General features: G+C 43.8%; 1 protein-coding gene across 4 annotated transcripts in view; it reads left to right on the top strand.

Moving 5' to 3' along the window:
- The first annotated feature begins 6,954 nt into the window (after window positions 1-6,954).
- Window positions 6,955-14,675, top strand: part of STAT3 (signal transducer and activator of transcription 3) — a 56,163-nt gene continuing 48,442 nt past the window's right edge. For all 4 annotated transcript variants that reach the window (XM_069482576.1, XM_069482575.1, XM_069482578.1 and 1 more), the window contains exon 1: window positions 6,955-7,162. The gene's annotated coding sequence lies outside the window, so the exon portion shown is untranslated. The remainder of the gene's footprint in view (window positions 7,163-14,675) is intronic.

Raw genomic sequence — 14,675 nt, 5'->3', positions numbered from 1 at the left:
GGGTATTTGGTCCTGTCTGAACCAATGAACGCTTCTCTGCCTGGAATTTAGAATTTTAAGCCGACAGACAGAGAGACTGAACATTGTCAGAGCAGCGTCAAGTCAAGTCATGACAAGGGAAGGGCAGAACTTTATTGGGACATTTCACAAACTCCCTCTGCTGAGGTTCCTGGAACTACTGTCCCCAAGGTATGGTTGTTCAACTTTACTGGAACTTGGGAAAGGTCTCAGATCTTCCAATGGGCTCCTCCTCCCTCCCTTGTGTATATATATATATATATATATATATAAAATAATAACTAAGACATATCAAGGAGTTGCAATGTGCCGGATGCTATATTGAATGCTTTGCAGGTTATCTCATTAAATCTTCCCATCCACCTATGAGGTAGTTGCTTTCATATTCCCTATTTCATAGAGGAGGAAACTGAGGCTCAGAGAGGTTAAGCAACTGGCCCAGGGTCACACTGCTGTTAGTAGGGCAGCTGAGCAGTGGACCATACCAGGACCTGGCTCTTATCTGCCATGCTGCACAGTCAACTTGAGAGTATCTTCAAATCTAACACTTAATGCAAACTCACCAAGGTCAGAATTATGTTCTCTATTTGCAGATGAGGGTGCCAAAGCTCAGAGAGGTTAAGGAACTTGCCCAGGGTTGCACAGCTTATTCTATATCAGAGCCAGGATGTCTCACTTCAGCCCCTATCAGCTTTCAGGTTAATGCAATTGCTTCTGTCGACTGCTGTGATGGTCAAGGGAGAAAAGACTGTCTAGGAAGGAAGAGGGGATGATGAAAACAGCAGTAGATTCTACAGTGAAGATAAGTTAAATGACTGAGAAGAAGACATCAACTTTGATGAGGAGGAGGTCTGTGGTGGCCTTCAAGAGCACTGCCCTGTGGACAGGAGGGGGCAGAAGCCACCTTGGTGGAGCAAGTGAGGAGGAAGACATGGGGGCAATGATGGGAAGCAGGGGGTTAACATAGGAGAGAGAAGGAAGTCTCTTTAGAGACAGAGGGAAGGGAACAAGTGGAGAAGGTCAGGAGGGAGGAGACAAATGACAGAGCTCAGGAGGGGAGGGGTGGGACCAAGAGTACTTCCACGCATTCACTATGTCTTGAGCATCTATTATGCGCTCTGCACCGTGCCAGGCAATGAGGAAACAAGGAAGCACAAAACAAACAAGGTACATTTTCCTGGAACTAACAGTATAATGAGGGAGAGAGATAAGAAAGGCTGTAAACAGATAAATAAAATGAGAATTGTGATAAGAGTTCCACAGGAAATGGGATATGTATGTTATAGAAATAGAGATTAACAGGTTGAGAGCAACCTTAGGTGGGGGTGGTTAGACAAGGCCTCTCTGAGTGAGATGGGCAGGGTGAGAAGGAAACAGCCACCCCAAAGCTGGGAAGGAAAAGGAACAACATATGCAAAGGCCCTGAGCTGGGAGATGGACTGGATGGGATTTAGTGGGCAGCAGGGAGTGGGGGGCTGGGGGGGGGTAGGCAGAGCCTGGAAGCAGGTGAGATAAAGGAGAATTCCTTTATCCTGAGCCCCATGGGAAGCCACTGAAGGAACAGAAAGACCGGCTATCAATGTTTTTAAGTGGTAGAGGAAAAATACTCAGCCTTGAAAATATTGAGTGGAGAGGACTGTTCTTCAGACAGAAGAAAAGAGAGATGCATGAAGATGCCTGAGAAGTGTTTTTGCAGAGAGAAGATCTGAGGAGTTCATGTTTCACGGACCTGCTTTTCTCTGTGATGTTAGCGAGCTGGGGTTGGGCAGCCCTGTGTGAGCCTTTCTGTTGCTAAGGCCCATGACGGTCCCATCACCCGCACAAGTTGCCCCTTGCCCCCTTTGGTCACCGTGGTGACTTGCCACCCACTTACCATCCCCAAGGTTCTTCTCTTCCTTGCCATGCCTTCCTTTTTGATTTAGGGTTTTACTGATAATTCTATTAGGGAAGAGGGAGTAAAGAAAAAGTTTCTAGAACTTTATAAGTTCTGGTCAATTTCTGTTCCTGATCTAGCCTATAATTCCTGAGTCTCTCTGAGATGATAAATGGAAAACTGTCCTGGTTTCCTATTGCTGTGTAACCAACCCCAAACTTATGTGGCATAAAACAATGGCAATTGTATTTTGCTCATGAATTTTTAATCTGGGTAGGGTTCAGCAAAAATGGCTCATCTCTGCTCTACTTGGCTTCCTTTAGGATGGCTTGAAAGCTGGAGGCTGGAATCATTAGAGGCTGGCTCACAGCTGATGTTTGCTGTCACCTGGGTCTCAGCTGGACTGTTGGCCAGAACACCCTCACATAGCCTCTGCAGATAGCTTGGACTTCCTCACAATATGGTGGCTGGGTTGCGAGGGAGAATGTCCATAAGAAAGAGTAAGGGCCGGGCGCAGTGGCTCCTCCTAGCACTCTGGGAGGCCAAGGTGGGTGGATCGTTTGAGCTCAGGAGTTCGAAACCAGCCTGAGCAAGAGCAAGACCCTGTCTCTACTAAAAAATAAAAAGAAATTAGCTGGAAAACTAAAAATATATAGAAAAAATTAGCCTGGCATGGTGGCGCATGCCTGTAGTCCCAGCTACTCGGGAGGCTGAGGCAGGAGGATTGCTTGAGCCCAGGAGTTTGAGGTTGCTGTGAGCTAGGCTGATGCCATGGCCCTCAAGACAGGGTGACAGAGCGGGACTCTGCCTCAAAAAAATAAATAAATAAATAAATAAATAAATAAAAGAGTCAGGTGGAAGCTGTATGGTCTTTTACAACCTAACCTTGAAAGTCATGCAACACCACTTCTACTGTGTTCTATTTGTTACAAGTAAGTCACTTAGGGAGTGGAATGAGACTACTTTTAGATGGGAGAAGTGTCAAAGAATTTGTGGACATATGAGCTCTGCCTTTATTCACTTGATGGGAAGAAGGGTGGTGACCTCACCTTTTTCTCTCCTTTAGGTGTTTCTTTGGGGATAGAAGAGGAAAGTTAGACCTGGGGAAATACTCAAGGAAGAACAGCTATTCAGGCTCTCGAGTTAGACTGTACTTGCATTTGAATACTAGCTCTGCCACTTACTAGCTTTACATTTTTGAGTAAGTCACTTAACCTTGGGTAAGTCTCATTTTCTTCACCTGTAAAAATCAGTGTCCTCCTCATGCAGTTATTGTAAGGATTAAATGAGTTCACAGATGCGTTACATAACTTACTAAATACTCATAGCGTGGCTAGTGCATAGTAAAAACTCCATAAATTTTTGCTATTGCTGGTATGTTGATACAATGCATATTTATTAATATTTAATTAACTCAATTTTAGGTGACCCCTGGGCTAGATGCTAGATGCTGAGTTTATGAAAACAAGCATTAAAGGGTTTGAGCTTCCAGGAACCTAAAACTTAGGGGAAGATGTTTTCTAGCATGTGGCCAGAGAGGGTCCAGGCCTTGGAGTCAGCCACACCTGATTCTCATTCTGAGTTTGCCCCTAGTTTCTAGGCGTGAGACCAGTTTTAGACCAGTCTTTCACTTTCTAAGCCTTAGCTTCCTCAGTTTTAAAATAGGAATTGTGTTATTACCCACCTCATTTCGTTCCGGTGAGGATCAAATGAGGTTACCTATGTAAAATGCTTAGTATAGTTCCTGGAACATAGTAATTACCTAACAAATGTTAATTATTATTTATCTGGAAGTAGGCCAATAAATGGATACGTTACAGTTCAAGGTAGAGAATGCTATTCTAGATGGGGAAAGAACCTGCCGAGGGTCTAGCAGAAGAGATTAATTTTGCCAAGAAGAATCTAAAGCCCAGAGGAGGCGATGTTGAAACCAGGCTTTGCAGAATGAGTAAGAGTTTTCAGGTGGGGTATGAAGAAAGGGCGATTCCAGGTGGAAGGAAGAATATCCACAGAGGCAGGAAGTTACAGAAGGTGCAGGTATGTTTGGACGAAGGGGATAAATTTAATGTGGGAGCTTTGGGTGTATGGGATGAAGCTGGAAAAGGAGGTTCAGGTCAGACTTTGTAGGATTTTGAGATTCAAATCAAGAATGAGAAAGAAGGAACAGCGAATGAGCTCCTACCACATGCCCGGCACTATGTTAGATGGCCAGTATTTTTTATTGAACTTGGATTTTATCCTGTAGGTAATTGAGAAGAGTAGAGATTTTTAAGCAGACTGTGACATGATTGAATATTTATTTAAGTTTTACGATGATGTCCCTGGCAGCCAGGGGAAGGATTGGATGGAGTAAGAAGTGGCCAAAGCATTGGCCCAAGTGAAACTGCCGAGTTTAGCCAAGAGGGATTTGGTAGAGGTGTGGAGAAAGGCCAGTGACTGGGCTGAAGAGTTTTTGTATGTCAAACAGGCTCCAGGGTAGATTTTATGTGTGAATGGTGGGGAAGGCAATGAGGGAAACAAAGGAGCTCCTGAGAAGTCAGGGGAGGATGGGGTTTGAGTGGCTAGAACAAAGCTATGGGATGTGGTGTCCAAAAACCTGGCTCTGAACCCACCTGGTGTGCTTCTATGTCTGTGATCTTGAGAATATCATATTATTTTAGCTTTAGTTTTCTGTAAGTGGATAAAACGGCTTCTCCTATCTGCTACACATGATTGTCGTGAGAAAAAAAAGAGGCAAGCCTGGGCAACATAGCAAGACCCCATCTCATAAATAAATAAACAAATAAACAAATAAAATAATTAGCCTGGCGGGGTGGCATGTATCTGTAGTCCCAGCTACTTGTGAGGCTAAGGTGGGAGGATTGCTTGAGCCCAGGAGTTTGAGGTTGCAGTGATCTGTGATCATGTCATTGCACTTTAGCACTTCAGCCTGGGTGACAGAGTGAGACCCTATCTCAAAAAAAAAAAAAAAAGGAAAGGAGTTTGTAAGTGCTTTGTAGGTAGTAAATCACTAAACAAATATTAGACCCCATGTTATCAGGGAGGCAGTTAGCTGCATGGGATAGAACAGCTAACAGAGAGTTTAGGTAAGGTAGGGGATATCTGTCCTGGGGTGAAGATCAAGATAAACGGAGTGATCAATACACACACACACTACAGATAAATACAGCAATTTCCACACTGGGCTGTGTCTACAAGAGGGCAATGAGAGACTCTCAATCCCACCACCAGTGACCCTACCAGTTGCCCCATAGATGCCCTCACCTCTCACTTGGATATAAGGTGGTACAAGGGGTCTGAATCTGGAGTCTTTATACAGGCTTCAGGTATCTGGGAACCATGTGAATTTTTGAGTAAAAGCTTATGCTGTATATTTTTTCTGGGGCTAGAATCCATGGTCTTCATCAGACTCTCAGAGGGATCTGTGACCCCCCCCCACCCCCCAAGGTTAAGAGTCATTGATTTTTCTCACCAGAAATTAATAAGAACAGCTGTCCTTGGGGAGAAGGACTGATGGGAAAGGAGAGGAAGATTTTCATTTTTAATTTTTGACCTTTCTGGACTATTTGAAATTTTTTTTCTTTTTTAAAAAGTATTTTATTGCAAATCAGGAAGACATAGTCTCCGGTGTAAAATCAACATGTATTATCTGAACTGTTTAAAATTTCTAACCATGAACATGTATTAGTTTCACTGAAAAAAAATTGTCATTAGGGGTTATCTGGTTGGTGAGATAATGGGGCCTTTGTTGGATTTTGTCATTATACCACTTTGTATTAAACACAAACGCAGTATTAACAACTGGTATTTTTAAAAACCCTGATAGTATCAGCACACACATAAAAACCACTCCATTATGCAAAGTTCATCCTCTCTTATGTAAGGTAAAATGTCTACATTTCCTAGGAGCCACTGGTTTCAATTCAGTAATACTTGCCTATCAAGTAGACAAGGTGGAAAAGAAAAAGAGACAAATGAAATTGTGTCTGAGTTGAATTGTTGTTTCAACTCAGACACATAAAAATGTCACGTACTGGCCGGGAACTCTGGCTCACGCGTGTAATCCTAGCACTCTGGGAGGCCGAGGCAGGAGGATCGCTTGAGCTCAGGAGTTAGAGATCAGCCTGAACAAGAGCGAGATCCCGTCTCTACTAAAAATAGAAAAATTAGCCAGTTGTGTAGTCCCAGCTACTTGGGAGGCTGAGACAGGAGTAGTCCGTGAGCCCAGGAATTTGAGCTTGCAGGGAGCTAAAAAAAAAAAAAAAAAAAAGTCACGTACTATTAAATATATGTACGTGTCAGTCTTCATATATACTGTCTTCTGCATTCTCGTGTATTGGCCAATAGGCTAGCCGTTGGCATTTGATGTTTGAAGCGATGGAACGAAGGACGAGGTGAAATTCACTACCGTCTCCCCACGCACTCTAGTAATTACTCTATTTCCACGTCATGTTTCCGGGTGTGTGTGTCCCTACTCACGCAGAAACTGAAGTTCAAAGCAGGCGGAGTCACCCAGGTTCTTTTTGTTGTCCCCAGAAACCCAGTTCAGGAGTTAGGCCCCCTGAGGACCTGGCGATACCTGGGGACAGTTCTAACTGGCTGATTCCCACGTGGTAAGAGGCTCGCAACCTCGCCCCCACGTGGTGCCAAGGGCCGGGAAAAGGGAAAGCGAGCAGGAGGGAGCTGTACCAGGGGCATTTAAAGTGTCTTGACGTCACGCACTGCCAGGAACTCAGCTGGGTTTTCAGCAGGACATTCCAGTCATCTTCCCTCCCTCCCCCCGGGCTTCTGTGCCCAAGGCCTCGGCTGCTGCGGAGGGAGGAGCACTAGTCCTCGGAACAGCCAGCACGGGGGCGTACCCGGTCCTCTCTTGGCTCCGCCCCTTCTCTATCGGCTCTCCTCATTGGTCAGTGGGTGGGGCCTCAACTGTCCAGCTCCCGTACTGGGGCTTCTGGGTGGCCAAGCAAGCTGGCCGTCTCATGAATTATGCATAAGCGCTGTGTCTCGGCCAGGCCGGGCCTGGGCGGGGATTGGCTGAAGGGACTGTAATTCAGCGGTTTCCGGAGCTGCGGCGGCGTAGACGGGGAGGGGAACCTGGGGTTCCGACGTCTCAGCGGAGGGAACAAGCCCCAACCGGATCCTTGACGAGCAGCCCCGCTCGGCGCGGTCTCTTCTCGTCGGCCAGAAGAGGCCCCGCGGCCTGAGGGAGCCCCGCCGCCCGCACCCGGCGCAAGCGCAGCCCCGGCCTGTCGGCCTCAGCCGGAGAAACAGGTGAAGGGGGTGAAGGGTGGGGCCGCCTGTCTCGACGGCCCCCAGGCCTGGGGACCCCGGGGGGCGCCGCAGGGACCGGAGCGTCTGGTCGTTGCGGGGCGTTGTGAATGGACACTTCAGTGGGGCGGGGGATAGGAGGAGACACAGGGCGTCGCCTTGAAGGGACAACTAACTCCCCGGGATGACAGGAGCGGGCCTCGAAAGGGACACGGGCGCTAGAAGGAAGTTTGGTTCTTTGGAGAATGAGTGAGAATGAACTCGAGGGGAGGACTGCAGGGCGAGGGCACGTTAGGCGGGGGGGTGCAGGAGTGAGGCACAGCCCCCCGACTTCCTGCTCCCTGGGGCTCTGGGGACGTTCCGGCCACAGGAGCGACTGTCACGCCGGCGGAGATCACGGGGGCGGGGGAGGGTTGGAAGGAGCCTTCTCCCCGCCCCGCCGGCGGGGCCCGGCGGCTCCTGGCTGAGCTACTTCCTCCGCCTTGCCCAGTTGCCGCTCCTTCGGGAGCCAGCCTTAGCCCCTTTGGAGGTAGGAATAGGTAGGTGTCTTCCTCCCTGCACCCTCACGGACTGGCTGGCTGTGGGCAGGATTATTGCATAAGAATCAAGTTTCCTGTAGGGAAATTGACAGACTTGTACTCTTTCTAAATTCCTTCCCATCTTTTTCTAGGTTAAGCCATGTTGCCCCTCACCCCCCGCCCTTGTAAAAGAAAAAAAATTAAGAAAAGACAAAATAAGAAAATAAAACCCCCGTCAACTCGTCAAGCCAGCTCTTGAGAGAAATAAACCTCTTGACATTGTTCTTTTATAAACACCTGGTAAACTCGGCCAGAAGATAAATAATTGAGCCATTGCGTTTACTGGATTGTGGTGTTGCTTAATTGCATAGAACAGAATGAACCAATCGAGAGTGGGAGTTTTCTGTCTCAGAGCCAAGATCTTGGGTAAATGCAGAGGAGAGGGAAACAAAGACAGGCTGGCCTTGGCAAAGCCATGTGTGCAAAGTTTACCTGTGTTCCTGGGAGGTGTGGTTGCACTTAAGTTAACGAAATTCAAACTGTCACCCAAGTTGCTTTTTCCATGTTTAGTACACATCACTCTTGTGTTATATCAAGTGAGTGTATATGTGATGAGAAAGTCAGTGGTTGGTCATTTTTTCTTGTGAAAAAAAATATAGTGTGCACCTGCTGGTTTTTATTTTGTGAGCAACTAAGGGTTTATTCTGTGTATGGGTTGTAAATTTTTGGCTGGCTGTGCTGATAAAGTATTGGTTTGAATAAATCAAAGCAGTAAATCATCTTGGTCTTTTATATGTGGATTTAGACTGTGTTATGACCTGATTCAGCTAATTTTCTATTTTCTATTCAGTATGTCTGTGTTCCCTGAGTCAACATACTTATTTCCTTATCACATGTACTGAACTGGAGCACTAGCAGAAGTTTTGTTGAGGCATTTGCACGGTGGGATTGGGGGAAAGAAGTCTGGAATAAAAAAAAAAAATTGTTGTAGATGTTGGAACATTGATCTTAGTCTCTATATTAACATACCACCACAAAGAACTGTTAGCAAATTCATGAATCTTTTGTTTATACGTAGCTTATGTGAGAAGAATAACCATTTAGAAAGACCCACAGTTATGATAACTTGACCCACAAGGGGTTTGTGAGGTAGGTAGTTCACATAACATTAATCCCATTTTGTAAATAAGGAAATTGAGGCCAAAGGAACAAGACACTTGCTCAAGGCAGCAGAATGCCATAGTGGTGGAACTTGTGCCTTCTGTATATTTTGTGTTTTTTAAACTACTGATACTTAAATTGTTGGGTCTTGATTTAGAGTCAGTGTAGTTCCAGCTGGGAAAAGTGTCAGTGAAATTCTAACATCTATCTGGACAGTCAAATACCACCAATAGGCGGAAAGACTCCAAGAGAGAGAAATATTCAATACACAGATGAAAAAAAGAAATACAAATAGGGCTTGCTTAGGTTGTTTTTCTATCTAACTGATATGTCTAACTTGGGAAGTAATTAACTGTTTTTAAGTCAGCATAATTTACCATCAGAATTTAGCTATTTGCTAATGGAAAGAGATATTTATTTAGGCAAGTTTTAGGTGAAGGGCAGTTGTGACCTAAATGTCATTTAAACCAGCGTGCCAGGATTAGAAGGTGGCACACACCTGTAGTTCTAGCTACTCCGGAGGCTGAGATGGGAGGATTGCTTGAGCCCAGGAATTTGAGATAGCAGTCAGCTATGATCCCTCCGCTGTACTCCAGCCTGGGTAGCAGAGCAAGTTCCTGTCTCTAAAAATAAACAAACAAACCAGAGTGCCTTGTGGCTTGATTAGTGGTCATTTGTGTCTCCAGAAAGTTGCTTTCTCCTCCCTGCCTCTGTGTGTCTTGAAATTCAGATGTGAGATGGGCAGAGGTGGTCATCTTCATTCCAGACATCTGAGTTGAGCACTTTCTTAGCTTATGATTTTCTCAGAGGTGGTATGCAAATCAGCAAATATTTACTTTTTGTACCTTTGTGAAAGTTGCCGTGAAGAGTAAGATTTACCTTGTTCACAGAAATTTTAGTCTACTGGGGTGACTTGATAAATGCTTTAACCATCCAATGCAACATGTTGTCGTCAAAGAGATGGTGAGGCATTACACATGTGCTGTGCAACAAAGTAGCTACTGTGTATAAAAAAATATAGTACAGATATAGAACTTTTCTGTTATCTGTCGTGTAATGTTTCATTGGGCAGTACTACACTGAACACTACAGGTCTTCAGAGGAAGGAGAGGTTATGAGGCTTGGAGTTGTCTAGGAAGTTTTCTTGCCAAAGGAGGGATTTGAACTGGGTCTCAAATAATGAGTGGAATTTGATAGGTGTAAAGAATTTGGGGTGAGGAAGTATGGGGATATAACATGGGGACGGTAAGTGGTAGAGAAGTGCCTACTTATAAAAGGCATTGAATGCAAGACCAAGAAATTTCAGTTCTGTTCTTTTGTAGGGGAAGCTTTTAAAGCTTTTGAGGCCAGGTGCTGGTGTTTAATTATGGCGTGACTACTATATGTCAGGCACATGCCTGGTGTTGGTTAACTTGTACAAAATAAATTCGTGCACATGCCCTGTGCCCTAGGGGAGTTATTACTTGAGTCTGACCTTACAGACTGGGCCAGCACGCACAGGGAGGTGTCCCGACTTACTTGATTTGGTACTCTGGGTGGCAAAAAACCATAGCGTGCTTAAGTGCAGAAGTGCTTTTTGAGGAGTTATGATCAGCTACAAATCATATTTTAAAATTTTACCATAACTTTTGGGTCATTTATAAAAACCATGAAAAGAGCACTTGAGGGACATCCCTGAAGAACTCCTGGTGTTCTGGAGCAGCGTCAGTGAGATCCAGCAGGATGACATCGCTGGGCTAGCTCAGTCTTTCTTGGTTATGGTGAAAAGAATCAATATCTTGGTTACACAGGTTGCTAGGCACCTTGGCTTACTGTGGTGCACTTTAGTTATGATGGCCACGTGGTACTTTGGTGGAAAATTGAGATGTCTCCAATTTGTAAAAGGAATAGCATATGGAAGAATGAATTTCTATTATGGCCCTTATTTGTCATGTTAGGATTATCACAACTGTTAATTCAGATCAGCAAACATATTGAGAGTCAATTACTGTGCCAGGTGAGATCCAAGGATAATCAAACATGGTCCCTGTTTTCATGGAACTGGAGATGTCATGGGGACCATGGTATGTGCTCCACCAGTATGGCTTTAGGGCAGAGGAGACGACAGGTTAGCGATTCAAGACTCAGGTTCCAGAGTCAGACATCTGGGACGGAATCCTGGATATTCCACTTCCTAGTCAGAATCTGAGCTCATTTTCTTATCTGTAAAAGGAAAGAATGATAACAGTACTTATCTTGTATGTATTGTTGAAGATTCAATAAGATAATGTAGATAAAATGCTTAGCATATTGCCTGGCACATAATAAGAGCTCTGTAAATCTAAGTTCTTATTAAATGTCAAAAAAAAAAAAAAAGAGAGAGAGAGAAATTCTCTACAGGAGTGAGAGAATGGCTTTATCACAGACAGGCTTTATCCAGTGGGAACACCTGAATAGTGTTTTGTAGGATGAATAGGAATTCTCTCAACAAAGTTGAGTGGTAAACAGTTGCATTCATGGCTGAAGGAACATGAATGTGCAGAGGCTTTAAACAGCGTAGTGTGTTCAGGGAGCTATAAGTGGAAGTTCTTAATTTAGGCTAACTAAACTGAGAGGAAAGGAGGCCACAGAACCACAGCTCTTTTCCCTCCTCTTCTGTTAATAATTGGGTTTAAAATGTCATTAAAATAAGTTTTTTGGGAGGTGGGGCATAACTACATGATGAGTGCAATGCGCACTGTCTGGGGAATTGACATGCTTGGAGTTCTGACTCGGGGGGATGGGCGGGACATGGGCAATATATATAACCTGAACTTTTGTACCCCCATAATAAGCTGAAATAAAAAAAAATAAGTTTTTTGTCCTTTTTACAAAATAATACATGCTATTATAAAAAATTTAAATGTGTAGAAATATACAAGATGTGTATTTTATATATATCCTGTTAATAGTTTGCTGTATTTCTCTAGATTTTTTGCAGCTTTTTCTGTTTACCAATTTATCTTGGATATATTTATTGCAAATTCCTTTTAACAGCCTAACAAAGGAATAATAAGGAAGGCAAATCTGCCCCCAGAAGAAAACAATGTTTGGATTATCTGGCTTTCCTTCCTGCTACCTCCATCCATAAGAATAAATGACTTTGCTATCACTGAACTTTTACCTGACCTTTGACTTTTTAACTGCCTCAGCCAAAGAACTTACATTTTGAGCTTTCCTTAGGTAACTATGATTGTAGTGTTGAAACACTTGGTCGGTATGTTTGAGGGTTTCATGGTCCAAAGTTGCTATAGGAGTTTAAAGAATGGGCTATGAGGTCAGACTTCTTGGGCTTTAATCCCAGATCTGCCACCTCTTAGATTTTGGGTCTATTGTTGGCTCGCTCTCTCTCTTTTTTTTTTTTTTTGAGACAGGTCTCGCTTTGTTGCCCCGGCTAGAGTGCAGGGGTGCAATCATAGCTGACTGTAGCCTCAAACTCCCAGGTTCAAGCGATCCTCCTGCCTCAGCTTCCTGAGTAGCTGGGGCTATAGGCTCACACCACCACACCTGGCTAATTTTTCTATTTTTTATAGAGGTGGGGTCTGGCTATATTGCTCAGGCTGGTTTTGAACTCGTGGGCTTAAGCGATCCTCCTGCCTTGGCATCCCAAAGTGCTAGGATTATAGACATGAGCCACCGCGCCTGGCTGAGTTTCAGTTTCTCTATTCACAAAATGTGGATACCAGGTCCGCTTGTGGAGTAGTTTTGAGGCTTAAACAAGATAATGCATATAAAGTACTTTGCATAATGCCTGGCAGATAGCTAACATTTGAGTGCTAATAATTACTATTATTAAAAATTGCAATATCTGTCTAAACTACAGAGTTGGGCAAGTTATGATTCATGGTAGCCATTAGTGACCCAAAGGAAAGAAAGAGTAATTGGGGAGAGTCTAACCTAATGGGAAACAACTAAATGAATAGGGACTGGGGATTTACATTGTGGTAGAGTGGATGGGAGGCCATCATGTAAAAGCAATAGATAGGCACGGCAAACTGTAAAGTCCCGTTACCAAATGCCCTTGTGGTTGGTCTCTTTGTATTTTCCAAATTTATGATTACCTCTCATTTATTTTAAGTAATATTCAACACATTAAAAATGGATTACCATTCAGAAATTTGCCCTTGGAGTTTTTTATGACATGAAAGGTGCAGATGGTATTGAAGATTTGAAGGGTAGAGGGGTGATTAGAGTTGGAAAAAGCCAATGGGAGGAACCCTATTTAGAGTCAGGTAAGGCGGGTGGAGTGGGGAGGCATCCCAAGAGACCTACCTGGATGGTCTCTACGAAGCTGGTCGCTGATGTGCTGCACACTACTCAGCTGAATTGGATGTCCCTTCACATCTGTGTGTGTACATGTGTATAAGTGTATGATTGTGTGTAATTGTGCATGTATGTGAGTTAATTGGAGCAGTAAAGCTTTATTTTTCATCCTGTAATTTTCCTTTGCAAACTAATCTCTATTCAGAATAGCCTTGCAGTTAAAGAAGAACCACTCAGCTTCTCCATAAAATAGGTTTCCTCATCCCAACTCTCCAGTTTTGGACTGGAGAAGGCAGGGAAGAATGGAAACCCAGTTGTTTCTTGGCCGAATGTGGGGCAGGAGGAAGCCAGCAGAGCTTGAAAGAGAAAGTAAACCTTCTGGTAAATAAATGGCTTCCCTGTTGTGGAGGAGTGCAAATTATTAGGGGGATGTTTGGGTAGTTTTTGTAAAAAGCCATTTCTGAAAACTGATTTGGATTAGCGAAGGTAAGCCCAATTTAGGAAAACCCTGCCCAGTCTGGTGTCAACCACCTGTTTTCCCCACTTTGTTGATTGATTTGATTAGTTTGTGGTGTCCTGACCTCTCATTCTTGTTATGAGAGTTGGAGGATTTGAGTCTGAACTTGAGCACCTGCTTAGGTGAAAGCTTCCTAAAATGCATGTTTTTCACATGCATTTCTCTAATATTAATTTTGCTTTCCTTTTTAGCAAACACTTTTTCTGAAAGAATCTAAAAGCATTAGACTTTTCCTTTGTTTTCCACTTTTCTCTCCCCCCACCCAAATGTAATCCTTAAAACCTCAAAACCCAGATGTAAGCTGTATAATTACCTGTCCTGTACACTAAATGAAGTGCAATATTGCATTGAGTTAGCATTAAAATAATCGGCTTTTGAATCTTTTTCTACTTGTGGTTTAGACACAATAAATATTTAATCAGATTGACTTTCCCTGACAAACCAGTTTTGTATTTGGTGGGCTTTTTATTTTTTTAATTTTTGGCTAATCAAGTGAAGCAGTGGGAGTGGAGATGGGCTTGTTTTTGTCAATATGTTTAGGGAAAGCAAATTTATTGAAACATTAACCAAAATAAAACATAATTAGAGGCCAGACATGGTGGCTCAGACGAGTAATCCTAGCACTTTGGGAGGCTAAGGCAGGAGGATCACTTGAGGTCAGAAGTTTGAGACCAACCTGAGCAACATAGCAAGACCACATCTCTACAAAAAATAGAAAAATCAGCTGGGTGGAGGGGGCGGTGGTGGCACACCTGTAGTCCCAGCTACTCGGGAGGCTGAGGCAGGAGGATTGCTTGAGCCTAGGAGTTTGAGGTTGTTGTGAGCTATGACGATGCCACCATACTCTAGCCTAGACAGCAGAGTGAGACTGTCTCAAAAAAAAGAAAATAAGAAAAAACCCCAAACATAATTAGGGTGGTAACTCTCTTATACATAGGGGCAGGTGGGATAACTGAAGGATTCTGTAGCCAAATATCAATACTTAATCCCATGTGTTTTATTTTCCCTTTCCATTGGAGTGAATAAATAAGAGTAGATT

The sequence above is a fragment of the Eulemur rufifrons genome, chromosome 9 (assembly GCF_041146395.1).
Source record: "Eulemur rufifrons isolate Redbay chromosome 9, OSU_ERuf_1, whole genome shotgun sequence".
Taxonomy (NCBI): domain Eukaryota; kingdom Metazoa; phylum Chordata; class Mammalia; order Primates; family Lemuridae; genus Eulemur; species Eulemur rufifrons.
Note: the sequence above shows the minus strand (reverse complement) of the source record. Positions and strands in the feature narration are given on the sequence as shown.